Source organism: Psammomys obesus, unplaced genomic scaffold (genome assembly GCF_907164565.1).
Source record: "Psammomys obesus unplaced genomic scaffold, mPsaObe1.curated_primary_1811, whole genome shotgun sequence".
Classification (NCBI taxonomy): Eukaryota; Metazoa; Chordata; class Mammalia; order Rodentia; family Muridae; genus Psammomys; species Psammomys obesus.
Window position 1 is genome coordinate 10,647,727 of NW_026591643.1, and position 14,250 is coordinate 10,661,976.

Genomic DNA, 14,250 nt, shown 5'->3' on the forward strand with positions numbered 1-14,250 from the left:
TAGAATGTAATTCTGGTATTTTCACACAAACATATAATTATATGTGTTCCAACTTATCTTTTTTTTTTCAACACTATTATACATCCATCCTGATGGCTCCTTTCTCACCTCTCAATTTTTCCCCACTTCTTGTTTAAATGAAAAAAATGATTTTTTTCATTTTTAAAATACAGATGTAGCCACACATGCTCTTCCTTTTAAAGTTCTGCCTAGGTTTACTTTTTAATCGCAGATGATTTACAACTATGATTGAGCTTGTGGTCCAGTATCGTGAACATTTTCCAAAATGTCTACAGTTCTCTTTTCCACTTGTTCCCAACTGCGTTCAACACATATTCTCTTGAATATGTGTAAATATGTATGAGTATTTAATTAAACAGGAAAAAGATGCATACAGCGGGCGTAGAAATAGGTCCACTACCTTGCAACATCTGGCTGTTGAAGTCTATGCCACCTCCACCCTACAATTTCTTGCGTTAACAGTGACAGTGAGATCACTGAGATAACAGGTGGGCTTGGAGTTACAATTTCCATTAAAAGAAAGATCCTGGCACTTAGCTCTGGCTCAGAGTTAGAAAGTAGCTTATTCTATGGCTGCTGGCCCTGCTTTCAGAAACATTTGAACTCCCAAAATTAGGGTGCAAATAAACAGGCTAAGTTAAGGTTTCCTGCAGAGGCATTGTGAAGCAAAATTACTATTTTAAGAGGCTATGAAATTGGCAGCCAGAACACACTGGAAGAGTGGAAGATATTCATGATACTGACAGATAAAGAAGGGAAGGAAGTAAAATGCAGATTGTTAGTGAAGATTTAGGAAGCTCTTTCCAGCGGTCCCATTTAAAACTTCACCTGGAAAGTATACAATGGATGCTTGCTTACTTTAAACATGTGAAAGGTCAGAACTAAGGGTAAGTCTTATGACATAAGGGTTGATGATTTGCAATGACTGCCCTGGCCCAAGATAATAGACACCACGTAGCAGTCATCAACCCTCACTATAAGAGGCCACCAAGTTCCACTTGGGGCAGGCTGGAAGCTGGACAATGCCTTAAGCTAATGCAAAGAGGAAAGATAGTTCAGGAAAATGACATCACGTTTAGTGTGCCACGGTATACAAGGGCTTGAGGTCACATTTGTCTCTTATTGCATATTTTATAGTGACTTTTTTATTTTGTAGACAGAGTGTCCTCACTTGAGAACTGGAGAGAATAATTTCAAATTTAGAGTATCACAATATAAGTTAAACGTAATTAGAAAAATCATTTCAAGGTATTCAAGAATTTGATAAAATAAATGGCATTTATGATGTAAAAGGGAATCATGAAGACAAATACAAACAGAGTTTTCAGAATATCTAGCTACTGTCAGTCATCCCTGCGTTCAGGTAAACCTGACAGAAACACTGGTCTTATACTAGAAAAGGAAGTAGATAGATACAGGGAGAGAGATTGCAGGAGTTCAGGTTCCTGATCCAACTAAGATCTATTTTATCTTAAAGATAATAGTCCTGTATATGAAACAAAACAGAAGAAAAAGGAGTTAAAATTAAACAGGCCGATATGAATTGTTGACTTTCAGCTCTCCTGGTCAGTGATCTCTCTACATCTGCTTTCTGACCCATAACAACACAGAGAATTAATTCTGCCTAAGTAATTCTGCATACTTTTGGGCCTTTTCCCTACTTTATCAGTCTCTCCTATAATCACTGCTGTCACAAACTGTACTGGGGGATGCAGGGAGGGTGCTGGTTTGTAAAAATGATCTCAAGAGTTTCCTTACTAGGTCATCTCTCAAAACTAAAGGTTATTTTTTGTTTGTTTGTTTGCTTGTTTGTTTGAATGAATTTCCCAGTCTGAAAACAAACGTAGGGGTTCAGATAATCTCAGTCTGATACATCAGAGCATTAACAGTAATAAGAGCAAAATTGGTTAACCAGCCTATGTTGTGACAATAGGCCAGTTATAGTTTGAAACGTTTATCAAATCAACTCATTAAATTCCCATCTTCCATACATAGTTGCTATTGTTCTCATTTTACAACAGGGAAACTTACTTGGAAACATTAGGTACCCTTGCTAGGGTCAGAGAGTTAGAAGGTGGCAGTGCAGATACTCAGACTCCAGCCCTAACTAAGCTTTCAATCTCTCTGCTTTCAAGTCAGATAGAAATGGTTCAAAATCTTCATACCACAATCATGGGTTTAGTATATGGTCTTCAACAAGAAACATTATTATTATACACCTTGTTTTTCTCATCTACAGAAGAGGACCTTCTTTGTGCTTAGAGACAATGTGCAACATTGAATCTACTACATATCCATTATAGTACAACGAATATGAAACAAACAAGCTTGACACACACATGGCCCAAGTTCAAGAGTGGTTTTGTAATAGTGACATTTCAGCCACCCTTAAATATTGTGCGTGATGACCCTGAAATCTGAATAAATGTGTTTTTCCCAGTGCAATTAAAAAGAGAGAGAGAAAAAGAACAAAAATACAACTGGCTTGCTAATGTTTTCAGAAATCATTTGTAAAGCTTCACTGGACTTTGAAAGATGTTGTCCTGTTGATATGCACTGAGAATAAAATTCTTCATAACCCTATCAGGCCTCCCCAGCCTTCACCATCTCCAGAAATGGCACTTGATGAGGACCACTTCCTCTGAAGGAGTTATGTCCCAAAAATGTGTCCCAACAGCAAAACCACATTATCAGCCCTTCCCAGGTAATCTGTTTTCCAATTTTTCCTCTACATATCTGCACATACCAAAATGCCGACTTTCTGTTCTGAAATGGTTGCTGTGCCTGTGCAGATGTTTTTATAGTACCAGCAAGGCTATTTGTAGGTGCTTCTCCTACAATGTGCCAATAAACTCAGAACTCAATTCTATGAGAAATTTAGCTTACCCAGTACCATATAAACAGCAACATATATGCTCTAGGCTATGGTCTCCTCTGCATTCTGAGAATGCTCTTCCAGGTTTTTCGTGCGGCTTCTGGGTACTCCAGAGATTCCTACAGATGTTAAGCATTTCATCTATTTTTGCAGGTGACTAATTCTTAGAATAGCAACTTGAAAGCTTATCCTATAATAGGGTGTGTCCTCTCTAATGCAGCCATTCCATGGATGTGTATGTAAGCTTCTTTCACCTAAATCAACGTGACCTGGCTATTCCATATCACCCACTGGCTCGTTTTCTGGTCCTCTGAAATGCTAGATAAATTATATCTCAGAAAACATTTGGGGTCTGTGTTGGGTTAACCCTTAAAAAGGTCTCTAGCTGTTCAGACGGGCAATTTACTTGGAGCCCTGCTGTTCCAACCTTTACAGTTTACACAAAAAGGTTGTATCTTACTTTTGCTAATTACCTTACAGACCTACCTCCCACCCTTGAGGGGATGCAGTTACTTAGCTATTCCCAAGACAACAGCAGCAAGCCTCTACACAGCTCCACACCCTGTGAGAGCAGAAATCATTAAGAATGATAGATTGTGCGGCCTCATCAGATTCCCTGTTTTTGTGGGTAGCAGGCAACTCTGGTAACTGACCACTGTTCACTTTCTCACACCCAGTCTTATTCAGGTTATTCTCCTAAAGGCCACTTGCAATCTCCAAAAGATAGTTCCCCTGGGAGACAAAAATCCCCTTCACTGTTGCATGAAAAAAAAATTAATTTCACTTTTCCTTGGCCTCATTATTTTCTTAATTGTCTTCTTTGCCCCCTTAGTATCGAGGACTGTCTATGGATTTGTAGAAAACCTTTTTGGGCTGCTGTGTTTCAGGAGGATAGTGGTTTTTCTGTTAACACTTAATCACTTTTCTATTAAGAGTTGCACCAGTGGCAACAGGCTCACCATCTCTCCCACTCAGCCAGCCTGTTTTGAATCACAATCAGTGCTGTGAGATACAACTTCCTCTAGATTTGTTCATCTCTGAGAGGACAGCATGGCCACTATGCACATGTCTCTCTCTGCTTTTGCAAGATCTTTGTCATGATGTATATCCACACAACTCAGCAATATCTCTTCAGCGATTTGAGCCATAGTATGGTTCTTCTAAATCTGTAGAACAGAAACTCAGATAGAGAAAGATAGGCTCTTAAGGAGAGTCTTTATAGATACCGGGAGGAGCCAGGATTAGAGTCAAGAGCCTTATGTCTCTGTACTTGTAGCCTATGAAATTTTGAAGTAAAAACAGACATAAAATAAAAAGACATGCTCCCTGCCCACAAGATATTATAGTTACTGCTCATCGTAATAACTGTTTTTCCTTATGTGTCTTCCTTTAACCTTTCTCTTACCCCAAAGTCTATGAGATTTTGAAATGGCAATTACCATCCCATTATGAATATTTGGGGATTTTCATACCTGTTAGATGGCCTGCACTTACCAGCATTCACTAGCATATTTGCTCAACTACTTTGTTCAAATTCTTCTGCAAATAATATATTTGATAAATCTTTGCAGATTAGAATTGCAACAAGATTGTACACTCAGGTTCCCATTACCTGCTGCATACATGTTCCATTCATTTACTCTTAGCTCTTAAGCCTAAGGATTTCTAGAATGTGATACTCTAGGCCAGACTGGAAATTAAGATGAGCAGAACACATTAAAATGACTGATTAAAAATGGGCATGATGAAAGCATAACAGAGTATCTAATAACTGCCTCCTGTCAATTTCCAGAATGCTTTCAATTCTCAGACCTCCTACTTCCCAACTGAAAATGTGTTAAGAGAGATGTCAAAACCTCTCAGTCCATTGTACAAGACCTTTCTGATGTGGGTTCTGTCCGTCACTCGTTTTATCTCATGCCACATTTCTTCTCATTTAAGCCTCATCCACATTGAGTTTTTTTCTGTGCATCCTTAGCCTTCTTAACCATCCCCCAGAATAAGGACTCCATTTCTCTTTCTTATTTAAATCTCACTATTAGAACTATTTCCTCAGAAATGGCTTTTTATGACTAACTCATCTAAAGCCATATCGCCCACCTTCTTCCAGCATAGGATCCCTAATGTCATGTCTGACATTTAATATTCTATTTAATTACTGTGGTTTTCTTTTTGCTTATTCATTAGCCATCTCTTCCTCCATATGTGAACACCTATAAAAACAAGACCTTGTTCATAAAACATTACTAGTGTATAAACCTGAACTATTTCAATGCCACCATCCACATACAGCTGTGTAATCAAAATGAAAAATAAAAATAAAAAAATTAAAAGCTCACTTCTCCAGTATCCTTTGACACATTTAAAGGTGCAGTGGCTACTGTGTTGTCTAACACAGAGAACAAATTTCTTATTCACAGAAGTCTATCCAACAGCACTATTCTAAGGTGGCATTTGCCAAGTAGAGGATACCCCATTAACATCTACGGTCAAGTGAATAAATTATATTGTTGATTTTAGCCCACAACATATCCTTCTCACACCGTAAAGGTGAGATAATATAGAAAATGATCAGAATCTACTTTTTAGCATGCAACAGATTTTTCAAATAAATATCATAGGAATCTGGCTCTCCTACACAACGGAGACTATTTTTCAGAGATATGATTATATTTACATTGCATGTAAAAGCTTGATGACTAGAAAATAATCATATTTGTTCAGTTTTGCACACTTATAGATAACAGGAAGATTTTCAGTCAAAATAAGAAACATCCCACAAATCTCTCCTGATTTAACCCAGGCTCCTTTGTGTGGCAATGAACCTACTATTAGTATTAAAACGGAGACAATGGAAACATGTTTCATGTTGCCTATGTTACCAAAGCAGATTTGATTCCTGACTATGGAGAAAGGTTTGGTTTTTTAAAAATTTTCAGAGGTTTCTTCAAAGAAGTTTCTTTAAGAAAAGACTTTATTTTTATTTTAATTCCAGGGATTCCACACAGCTTCCTAGCATCAGCTCCCAAGAGCTGACAGTATGCTCCAGCTCTTCCCACCAGAGCACCAAGCAGATCTCAGTGGTGAGCCGGTGACGGTGGTTATGTAGAAGAGTGGAGATGTTCAAGAAAAGTTCAGATTCTTGCCCTGCTGCTTAAAAAGAACTGGACAAAATGAATTTCACTGTCTTTTGAATAGAGAGTGTAGCTGCCTCACTGAATGGGTAAAAAAAGACAAAACTAAAGATCCTTGCACAGCAAAGGGCACTGACAAGTTGGATTTAACTGGCGGAACCACCACTGGTACCCTTGAGTTGCTAAGCTAAGTGGTATGGTTTTGAAGACATAATGGCTTTGCTTTGAGTAAGTAAGAACCCACTTGTTGGGGGAGGGGAGGAGGGTTGCTGACAGATACTGTTGACACTGTTGACACGGCTGGCATATGCCATGCCAGAGTGAAAACTGATAAAAACTACTGTGTGCCAGTTTCCAGGCATTAAGAGAGAAATGTTCCTAATAGCAACGCACGTTGATGTGATCAATGGAGACTTATCCCTGTGTGGCTGAGAAATTACAGAAGAAATAGAGATAAAACCTGAATAAGTAGGTTTCAAACAAAATTACATCGAAGTCCAGACAAAAGAGAGGTTCTGAGACAAGACCGTAGGAAGACTTCCTAGAAGGATTATCTGAACTAGATGCTGCAATTTAAGTAGAGCTTGTGCCAAGAATGAAAGTATGATATATCCATCATCTCTCATATGAAAGAGTATGATGAAAAACAATGAGCGGGGAAGTTTTTTGAAAAATGTTATTGGTTAACGCTTCCTATGCTCCCTGTTGTTGCTGATATGGTTACCAGTTCACTAACTTATTTGATAAACTTTGGCTTTTAGGTCAAAGGATGCAGGAAAGAAGGATGCTATGGGTAACTTTAAGGGCCTATTTTGGTGATGTGTTTTAATGCCTTCCTCTAAGGAACCATGGTGAGAAAGCACATGCAAATTAGAGAATATTTCTTCACACAATGTAGAGCCTTTCTGGGCAAAGACAGGTTCAGAGAAAAAGGACTATTTGACCAATAACACAATTTCTCTTGAAGGCATTAAGAAAGAGATGTCCCACTTGAACTGAACAGAAGAGAACATTTTTACAGTCTCCACCTATGCTGCTACAGATATATTCCCGGCAGCCTGAGCTGGGCCTTCTCAACTCAGCAGGGGGGCCCCAGAGCTGATTTAGAATATCTGTGCTGTTTCTTCGTGGCTGAAATGGAGTCACAGCTCCCCCTTCTGGGAGCTAAAGTGCTATCCAGCTCCAGAAAAGACATTTGTGAGGTTGTTAATGGCTGTATTGCAGATGGGCCTAAAAATCCCCATATTTCTCAGCTGTTCTCTGCACTCCAAAAAGAGCATCTAAAAGCCTGGCAAAATACTTTTTTTGGTGAACCTGATTTCAAGTTCTGAAGGTCCTGTGATTCAAAGGGCTTTATATTCTCCTTTCCCTGAGGCTGGGAGTCTCAGCCCACCCACAGGCCATACATTTACACAAGGCAGCTCGATTTCCTATGGAGGTTAAGAGTCTCATTCGGAGGAATATACCAGGATGGGAGGGTTGCTGGTCCTGTCTAAATACACCTGTGTATGGGTGCGTGCATATTCTTGTGTATGCTGCTGTGCTTATACCATGAATGTACAGACTCGAGATTTTAATTAATGTAAGTAAATTCATTTTTCTGAAGTAATTGCATGGATGGCTAAGTACATACTTAGTTCTCCAGAAAGCTAAACTTTCCTCATACAGAGCTCAAGCAAAGCTCTACTGGGTTCTATACACCAGTCATATATAGTCTTGGGTCCTCATGTGCATTTAATTACATGATGACATTGAAAACAGAACATATTATCTTCCTCGCCCCCTTCTCTCTCTCTCAACCACTTGTAAGTGTATGGATATGTGTTTAAATGCTTTTGTGAAGCAAAAAGAATGACTGAGATATTACACACTTTCGCTCCTGGTTCAAGAATCCATATGAAGAAGGACTGAAATGCATCTCTGAAACAAGAAGTTCCAGAAGGGATGACAAGTAGTTATCTTGGAATATGGTGAGTAGTTAGGGTTAAGAAGTGTTATGAGCTCCTGAATGAGGTAATGGTGTAAAAAAGACAGATCTGTGTGAAAGATGACCTAGGTTCTAATCCTGGGCGCCAATTTGCTAGTGAATATTGAGAAACTGTCATCCTCTCTCTGAGCCAGAGTCCTGGCTTGCTCTTTCATATGCCTTCTAGTTCTGCTCATCTATACACTCGAAGAGAGATAATGAGAACCTTTCCCCGCATACGAGCTCTTCCTGTACTTCCACTGCCTCCTAAAACTGCACCAGGAAGAGGTCCTCTGAGTTTTGTAAAGTCTGCTCAATGACCATGCCCTCCTAAAGCCTTCAGCCTGAGAAATCAGCCTGGAGCCAAAGAATGGTATGTGCAAGTGCCTGCAGGTACAATAGTCCCCACCAGCTGGGGCAGGTTCATGCAAACACACGTTTGCTTTTATCTTTCCTAGGAAGATACAAATGTATACATAAATATATTTAAAAAAAAAACAGGTATATTTCTATTTTCTCTCCCAAAAGGCCTTTCCAGTGACCCCTTAAAGACTCTGTATCCCACCACCTCAGCCTCATCTTCTAGCTTCACTGCTTACAATCAGAACGGCTGCCATTTACCTTGAGAAAGTAACAGCTGCCTAGTCTGGAAGCCATGCTAACAGCAGTAAAACTCAGCGTTTTTGCTGAGTAGGGCAAGCCTTTAAGAGGCAGCCGGGAATCAAATCAATGGCTGGCTTCAGAACCAAAGCCCAACTGTACCTGGGCAGGGTAGCCAAAGTATTTGCCTCCACAAGCTCCTAAAAGGTGGAGGAAATAAGAAGGAGACCCTTAACTCAAATTATCTTTCTGCGAGTCTTCCCAGGGCCCCCTGGCCTTGGCAGTATTTTAGAGTGAAGCATAAAATGTGAGGTGCAAATCAGCAGTTTAAATCAACAATCACCACACTCTATCATGGATTCCCCACCCACAGTCCCTAGGAACTGTAGGTCTCCCTTAAACACATACATATAAACCTCCAACCACCTCCTTCTCAACACACACTGATCTCTCTCCCTTCTCCCACTATCTTCCTAACTTCCTGAAACCGTGAGAAAGCAAGGTTTTTAGAACAGATTCTGGGGCTTCCAGAGCTTGACTGAGATGGAGAAGACAGAAAGAAGGCGTCCTAGGAAAGTACCCTATCAGTCTCCTGCCAAAGCACCCATAGCTGCCCCAAATGATATTCTCTGTGGTGCCTTGTGTGGCTGCATGTCCCCTGAGGAGGCTTATTCCTTTCCCCTGAGACGATTCAGGAAAACTTGCACAGATCACCCCCTCAAAAAGGGGGCAGAGGGTGCTATGATTGCAACAGGGAGACATGTCATCTCTCTACCCCAGACTTGCTATGCAGTGTATAAGGAGATCCCTGACTTCCTCCTTTTCTTCTCAAACCGTACCCAGCCTCTCCAAATTCCCATCAGAATCCTGGATTTTGCCCAGTGTGGAATTTAAAGGGACAGCATCTTTCGCTTGCCTAGGGTTTTAGACCTTTCATTTTAAACGGTGGTTCCCAGTGTGCAGCACTTCCCCCTGCTTTAGACGAATTTTCCCTTTAAAGGAACCAACACTGGACTAAATAAAGCACGGTCTATATTCCTATCATCTTTCCCAAACCAAAGCCCAGAGCCCGGGGAGGAAGCCCACAGTAGGCTTCCCGGTGGCTACGTGATCCTGTAGTAAGAACTCCATTCCATTCCCTGTAAGCTGAAGAGACCTAATTAAAAATACACAGACGCGCACACATGCAAACACATACGTCCAAGCATACCCGCACACACACCGCGCTGAAAGTAGGTTATAGGGCACACACACACACACACACACACACACACACACACACACGCCACACACATCAAACGCAAACGGCGCCGCACTGGCAAACACACACTAGCACCACATCAAGTTCCCACCATGGCACACACGTCTGGAGCGCGCGGGGACACACACGCCACTTACTGAAACCCGCATTTAACCCTTGGAGTCCAATCTACAGGGACCCCCAGTCTCCAGAACAGGAGAGGACTTGGCGGAGAGGGAAGACCGGACGAGGGTGCTGGAAGGGGGAGGGGAGGCGAGGGCGGGGGAGCCCCGACTGCGGTCCGGGGCGGGTTCCAAGGGCAGAGGGGCTGTGGGAAGCTGCGCCCGGAGTAGCCTTACCTGGAGTCAATGTCCGTCTTTGGCGGAGAGCGGAGGGAGGACGTCTTTTATTCGGCTCGGTGGGAACTTGGAAGAGCCCTGCGTCCAGTTCGCATACCGGGGTCGGCGCGGGGACTGCAGGCGTGGGGGTACCTGGCTCCTAGCAGCCTGGCTCATACTCAGCCGTAAAGTCCCCTTGGCTGGTCCCGAGGACAGACATGAATCCCGGCTCCGGAAGGCAGCCACTACTCCCTCTGCCTCGGGCTCCCCGGCTCTCTGGCCCTCTCCTCTGCCTGCGCTCTCCTCCTCCTCCAGCCACCCCTCCCCGCGCCAGATCAGTTCGCAGCCGTGGGGACCCGGAGCGAGGCGGCTGGCGAATGGAGAGGGAAGTCCAAGTACGCCGCGGTCTCCGGGCGGGGAGCAGCGGAGGCTGAGCTAGGCAGTGGGAGGGACTTCACCGGCAACCGAGGAAAATGAATGGGAGAAAGGCTGCTGAGGGGCGGGGAGGGAGGAGCCGAGCGCCTGGGTAGAATCCGAGGAGTGTTTAGTACGTCTTTACGCGGAGGAGGAAGAGAAGGGATAGGAGAAGAGAGGCCGCCTGGAGGGAGGGGCAGATTGGGTGGGCCAACGACGAGCCTCAGGGGAAGTCACCGGAGTCTGGGGACAGCGGGGCCAGTCTCCGTGTAGAAGGACCCAAAGGGACCCTGAGCGCGCAGATCCTGAATCGTGGTTCTAGCCGAAACGCGTCTGTAGCAGTGATGCGCGAGAGTCTGGGTATTTCTGAATATGCGGGAGCTTGACGTGACTGCGTGTATATACCTGAGTGTGGGTTTTGTCTGAGGTGACGCACATCTGAGTCCCGTTGTGTCTTTGTGTTTTCCTGTGACTATTGGAAATTGTTTTTTGTGTAGGCGAGAGCCCACTTAACCTCCCAGAATTAAGTATGCGCTTCCTCACGTGGGAAGGACGTCTGAGTGGGAAGCCAAAGAGAACGCAAAGTTCTCCAGGGACCACCAGAGAGAGAGAAAAGGCCAGGGAGGCTAGACTAAGACTAGAATACAGAGAGCAGAAAACTCCGCATTCAGCCTGAGGCGCAGGCAAGGCGAAACAGAAGGCCCTTGCATGATCTAAATTCCCACAAGGTACACATTCTGTATATTTTTCATTACTTTACTAGAGGCTTAAATCACAGCAGAAGTGCAGATTCCTAGTCTCTGAATATTTGACAAGGGTGGGAAGCTTTGTTAACGCTACCAGAGGGAGAGGCTGAAAGAGCCATAAGGAAAATATTGGGCAATGGAAAGGGATCCATATTCAGTAAAAAGTGCAAGTGCTGGGTATGAGCTCCTGTCCGCGATCTTGGCCAAGTTACTGTAGCCTTCACTTTCTCACCTGTTTAGTAAGATGATATAACTAACCCTCTAATAGAGTTGCCGAGGAATTGAAAGTAAATCTGATATATACATATAGATATCTAGATAGATATAGCTCTAGAGAGATATTACGTATGTGTATATCCCATGTAGTTAGTGGATCCTACACGTTATCCACTGCTGTGGTTCCTACTGTTATTAATGGTCCTATTACCCAAAAAGTGACAAGAGGGAGAGGCAGTCACAGAAAATCGTAGAAGAACCTAGAAAACAGTGACCCTTCAGTCACTGTTTTGAAGCAAAATGAAAGAAAAACCTTTGAATTAAAGACTAGGAACTTGAGAAATATTGGTGTGGTTGACAAAGAAAAAGGAGAGAGGAAAGAGAGACATACAGAATGGTGCTGAGTCTGGGGGAGCAAGTGGAAGAGTGAAGAAAGCTGCAGAACCCAGAACAGGTCTCCTGCCTTCCCCTGCAGTTTAAGGGAGAGTGCGTCAGTACCACGGACAGCTCTCTGGCCACTGACCAGGTGGGCGGTTTCTCTTTCAGACTGATGGAAACTTTCCTTTTCTAAAGCAACAATTTTGTTCTTCCCTTGGTTTCTGGCCTGAGCTGAGACCTTGGTCAATGGTTCTTGAAAAGATTACAATTATGAAAAAATATACTCACTACATACCAGCTTCCCCTGTTTATATTGCTATGGAGTCCCAGTTGCTGTCTCCTATGCTTTCCTTGTTTTCTTTCTCTAGCCCTCTCTTTCTCTCTATCTCTACCACATTGCTTCATAGTTATCTGTCACATTCTCGTTTTGCCCTGTCTCCCCCAGCTGGAAGCCTCCTCTTTGAAAAGTACCAACAACAGCTGGTGATGCAGTCCAGAAATCAGTCTGAAACAACCTAGTCAGATGAAGACCAAGACAGACTTGTTCCTCTTCCTATCTCTTTCTTCATAATTAGTCTCTCATGGCAGGATGTGGTCAAAATGCCTTACAAATAAGGCACTTAATAACATAAAATGTCATTCTGTGATGAGATTGAGGCCTGCCTGGGGTGCATGAGACACCACCTCAAGAAGAAGAAGAGGAGGAGGAAGGAAGGAAGGAAAAGAAAGAAAGGAAGGAAGGAAGGAAGGAAGGAAGGAAGGAAGGAAGGAAGGAAGGAAGGAAGGAAGGAAGGCTGAATGATATGAGACAAGTAATATGATTCCATTTTTTATATAATAGCAGACCAAGTCCCTTGACACATGTGTATTGTACCTAGATGCATATAACAATGACGATGAGCCCAGGAATTCCACACTCTGTCCAAGTCAAAAATAAGTATTGTGTTTCCGGGAAATACTGGGAAGACCCTGGGGTGACAGGAAGGTCTTGAAATTTGGTGGAGCATTATAACCAATATAAATACAATCCCAGATGCATGGAATTCATGCCTGATATGTGCCAATGGAGAATTAAGTAGCAGCTGTCCTTGGAAGAGAATGTGAAGACATTGCAGGGCAAATTTAAAGCTCACCGGAATCTTATTGGTTCTGAGTTTTGGATAAAACCTGAATTTTTCCAGGACTTGGCTCATTTGCATTTGGCTCTGTTTATCTGCCCTGTTTCTATGAGGCAAGGCTGAGAGGGCCATTTAAAACTGTCTCCAAAGACTCTTTGGTCATCAGGAAAGTTCCTAGTGCAAAGCATTCCTAATGACTTATGGAGAAAGCAATCAAAACCATATGGATCATATTTCTGCAGAAATACACACTGGTGGGAAAAGGTTTAGAGGCCAAAAATATACTTCTTCTTCTTCTTTTTTTTTTTTTTCTTTGCCAAAGAAAGAACATTTAAGGGAGCTTGAGATACGTGAGAAATGTCTTGCTCTTTCTTTTGGGTGGGTGTTGGTGAGCAGCTGCTTGCTATTTCCACTGAATTTACAAAAAGCTTACATGGGGGAGGAGTTTCCACTGAATTAAGGTAGACTTGAGTGAGAACTTACTATCTATGGGCTTTGAGGTGATTTTTATTAAAAAGAAAATGCCTTGATCGAGGACATTTATTCAGGAAATGGAATTGTGCACCGCTTCTTTCCTATTGTAAAGGATTGGATAATGCTTGTAAGTCTCAGCTCATTTAAGAGAGTCATGATTTCTACTGCCTCTGTGTATTGCAAAGAGAAAAAAAATGTTTTTGAAAATGTCCTAAATTTTTGATAATATTTTCCTAAATTCCTCTTTGCTAATATCATTAGCAAATCATTAAACATCATTAGACATCACTAATGTCTGTCCAGGGACAAGCTTTTCCTGTGCCTTTTCTGATCTCCTACTTGATCTTACTTGTTAAAGTTTGAAACTTGAGAAATAAAAACAACAATAGGGAAACAAATAAGCAAAAAACAAAACACCACAACTTTTGATTCTAGAAATGCTAAAAAATACAGATAAAAATTCAGGATAAAATGAAAGTCCTGCTTCCTTCAACTTAAATAAAGACAAGATTTTCGTCTATTTGTGCAGGACTTTGAGCCACCTGCTGCTACCTTAAAAGCTTAAGTCTTCTATGTCTGTCAAATCTCAGAGGAGTTAAAAATCCCTTAATCTGGGGTTCTTTGGGTTCAAAGTGGACTGAACATCTGTAGGAAGAAGCCTGAACGTGAGGTCATATGAAAGACTTAAAGATGAGTGACCATGAGAATTCTGCCCTCCAGGAATCTGAAG

The 14,250-nt window shown here is 42.2% G+C and overlaps 1 protein-coding gene across 1 annotated transcript in view; it reads right to left on the minus strand.

The window, feature by feature from the left end:
- Brinp1 (BMP/retinoic acid inducible neural specific 1) overlaps window positions 1-10,510 on the minus strand; it is a 200,087-nt gene extending 189,577 nt beyond the window's left edge. Inside the window, exon 1 of the mRNA XM_055611726.1 lies at window positions 10,196-10,510. The gene's annotated coding sequence lies outside the window, so the exon portion shown is untranslated. The remainder of the gene's footprint in view (window positions 1-10,195) is intronic.
- Window positions 10,511-14,250: the final 3,740 nt, after the last annotated feature.